The 3,722-nt window shown below is 38.7% G+C and overlaps 1 long non-coding RNA gene across 1 annotated transcript; it reads left to right on the forward strand.

Annotated features, from left to right (window-relative positions):
* Positions 1-1,437: 1,437 nt before the first annotated feature.
* On the forward strand, positions 1,438-1,861 carry LOC133647771 (uncharacterized). Its single transcript, XR_009825770.1, has 3 exons — positions 1,438-1,501; positions 1,609-1,666; positions 1,809-1,861. It is a non-coding gene; the product is annotated as an uncharacterized LOC133647771 (long non-coding RNA).
* Positions 1,862-3,722: the final 1,861 nt, after the last annotated feature.

Genomic DNA, 3,722 nt, shown 5'->3' on the forward strand with positions numbered 1-3,722 from the left:
GCTCTCTCCAGGGGCCAGAAGAGAGGCTGTGAGCAACGTGTCTGTACAAATAATAAGCGAAATAAAAGTCACTCAACTTCAATCAACTTTTGATTGAAAAGCACGCATAAACGCTTGGAACAAAGCCTGAACTGAATAAGGAAAAGGTTGGAACTTCAAATCAAAAAGTTTTGGCTCTATTTTGCACATCATTCAAGTGAGAAATGTGACATTTCACACTTGATTTTATTTTTCGGTTGTTGCTTTCTACACTAGTAAATGATAACAGTGAGCAGAGACCTCATGGAGACTTCCCTAGTCTCCACAAGTTTTCAGCACACACTGCATACTGGGGACAGAAACTCCAAGACAGCCAGGAACAACTGGTAAAGTTAACTATTGTGCCACTGTGGTTATCTATGAATGTCACTCATATAATCATACACGTATTAAGACTTTGTTTTCTTCCACTAGCTGTCTCATGTCTTGGAGAGATGAGAGTAGAACCAGTCTATTCAGGTTTTTAGGGCACCTCCTGGACAGTGGTAGTTCTGTTTTAAACCACTTGTCCTTTGTTTGTTTTAATTAATGGTTCTGTTTTTATTTGATCTAAAATATTCCATTCCATATTCCAACTATTTTGATTCCTTAAACAGATGGAAACAGAACTATTTATCTTTTTTGAGACGGGCAGTTCTGTTTAAGCCTGTTATGAAAACTTTTTGATTTGAAGTTCCAACCTTTTCCTTATTCAGTTCAGGCTTTGTTCCAAGCGTTTATGCGTGCTTTTCAATCAAAAGTTGATTGAAATTGAGTGACTTTTATTTCGCTTATTATTTGTACAGACACGTTGCTCACAGCCTCTCTTCTGGCCCCTGGAGAGAGCTTGGTGTGAATGATGTCCAGGTGAGACATTACATAATAGCACTTGCTAACTTTTTACTATTTTCTTGCCATACTTTTATTAAAATACGTTGTTCACACCTCAGGGCCTAACAAAGCAAGGGTGCTCCAACAACTGTGGCGTGTTTGTTTTGATGGTAAGACCAAATCAGCATGTTATAGCATTGCTGTTGTCTGTCAAAATGTTTGCTTGCTACATTAAAACCACATTAATTTGTATTGAAAAAAATGTATCCTTGGGAATACGCCTGACATTATATTAAGCAGTACCTCTTGGATTACAGTACACTCTGTACATTGTAATGGGGGCCAATTGTGATTTCAGAGAGGTATGTGTAAATCGTGACACATTATGCTTAGTGTACAAGGTGTTATTTTTTTTACAACATATTAACATCTCTGCGATGAGGTGGCGACTTGTCCAGGGTGTACCCCACCTTCCGCCCAATTGTAGCTGAGATAGGCTCCAGCGCCCCTCGCAACCCCGAAGGGAATAAGCGGTAGAAAATGGATGGATGGATGGATATTAACATCTTCCTGCATTTCCTTCTTCAAAGGAAAACATGCTGCAAATTAGGAGATGGTGGTGTCTCGCTCTCCTGCAGAACTTCCCCATGCCGTAAGTGCTTTGAATATCACAAATCACAAAAAAAATGTTTTACTCACGGTCAACAGACCAACATGAATGTTTTCATAGTGAATGTATGTTGTCATTAAATCACTAAGGTCTGAAGAAGACCGATTGCAGGACAGAAAACGGCGACGAGTGCAAGGAGGGCTACAGGTGAGAGGTCATGTGATTAATTAGTCTTGTAGTCAACTATTGCTAGACTAAAGCGTAATTCCTCCACTTATTTCAATTACCTTAGTTTTACATCTTGCATTGTTATTGTGCCTATAAGAACCGCAATCGGTTTCCTTTCTAGACAGTGGAAAATGAACAGAACTGGAAACAGGGAACAGGGTTGCTTGTTATGGGCCAGAAAAATACCTTGATACTTGCCATTGTTAAACATTTATGGAAGCTTAAGGAATGTATTTGGCTAGGCTACAACATTTTTTTTTTCTTTACAGATCAAACATTTTTAACCTGGGGTGAAAAATAAAATCAATGATGCAAAGTATTCTGTCTTTGGTTTATTTGACTTAGCTAATATAATTGAGTGTGCAAAATAATATGTGTCTATACTCTTTTGGAAATGCTATGGTTTATATATAATTATTATTCTTTTTTTTTCATGGTAAATGCTATGGTTTATATATATATATATATATATATATATATATATATATATATATATATATATATATATATATATATATATATATATATATATATATATATATATATATATATATATATATATATATATATATATTTTTTTTTTTTTTTTTTTTTTTTTCATGGTAAAAAAACACATTTGACAAGTTAAAAGTAGGAATGTCTAAGTCTATCAAATACATGAACCTTTTTCCATATTCGGATCTCCGCCACCAGATGGAGCCCGCGGGCTCAACGTTGAGCCCGCCCACATTGAGGGAAAATAAGCCCCTCCTCGATCTGCGGGCTGCAGCCAGGGGTTACTCCCTATGTGTGCGAGTAAAAGCTACATACAACATGTGGCCGGGCTGGCACGCTGTTTGTAAATGCTGTAGAGGACAATTACTGCGGTGCATTTAGGGCACGCCCTTTATTTAGTAATTAGAGCGAAAATAGGATTATAATTGCCCTTGGAGTTTTCTTAGAGAGGCACTGAGATCCACAAGTCTCCTGGGAAAATCGGGGGGTCGGCAAGTATGCAGCTGAGCCGCATCAGAGTGGTCAAAGAGCCGCATGCGGCTCCGGAGCCGCGGGTTGCCGACCCCTGGCCTATACCATAACCACAGCTGTGGATGAGTGAATACTCTAAAACCCATTAAGACAAATTCAGAGAGGAAGGCAATGCTAAAGCCTCCCCAATCCCTCTCTATGTTTATGTATTTCTCTCCATTTATCCTCTGCCATCTTTTGATAGCACATTTATAAATCATTCATTGGCAGACAAAACAGCAATGTAATGACATTGTGTATCTGGCATACAACATGCAACATGGATACTTCTTGGACACGTTTACATATATTGCCTAGGAGGTTATATTTTTGTTGATTTTAGTGCATTTGCAAAAATTGGAAACAGCTCAAACGGATTTTGATCATATATTCCCACAAGGTGGGTATCCAGATAAAGAACAGATTGTTAGATTTTGGTGGAGACCCGGATCACTGTCTGGATCCTGTATTTTCTTTTTAAGGATTCTGCCAGAGACCCCACTGTTATAAGCTGTGATGAGGATAAGAGCTAGAATTAGTCCCCAGCGCACTAGAAAATAATGTCCTACCTAAGGTCATATCTGGACACACCAAAATATCGCTGCCAGTAAATAAATAAATAAATAATGATAAATGGGTTATACTTGTATAGCGCTTTTCTACCTTCAAGGTACTCAAAGCGCTTTGACAGTATTTCCACATTCACCCATTCACACACACATTCACACACTGATGGAGGGAGCTGCCATGCAAGGCGCTACCAGCACACATCAGGAGCAAGGGTGAAGTGTCTTGCCCAAGGACACAACGGACGTGACTAGGATGGTAGAAGGTGGGGATTGAACCCCAGTAACCAGTAACCGTATTGTGGTGGTCTGCACTCTCCACATGCTTTTCTAGTTTGTTATGTAGTGTTTTGGAAACTTACCTACTGTAATACAACTTAATCTGTTGTAATGCATGCCAAAAAACAACAACAAAAGGCACGGTATCAAAAGAGGGAGGGCAGAGACAGATTAATTCTCTTCAC

The sequence above is a fragment of the Entelurus aequoreus genome, linkage group LG04 (assembly GCF_033978785.1).
Source record: "Entelurus aequoreus isolate RoL-2023_Sb linkage group LG04, RoL_Eaeq_v1.1, whole genome shotgun sequence".
Classification (NCBI taxonomy): domain Eukaryota; kingdom Metazoa; phylum Chordata; class Actinopteri; order Syngnathiformes; family Syngnathidae; genus Entelurus; species Entelurus aequoreus.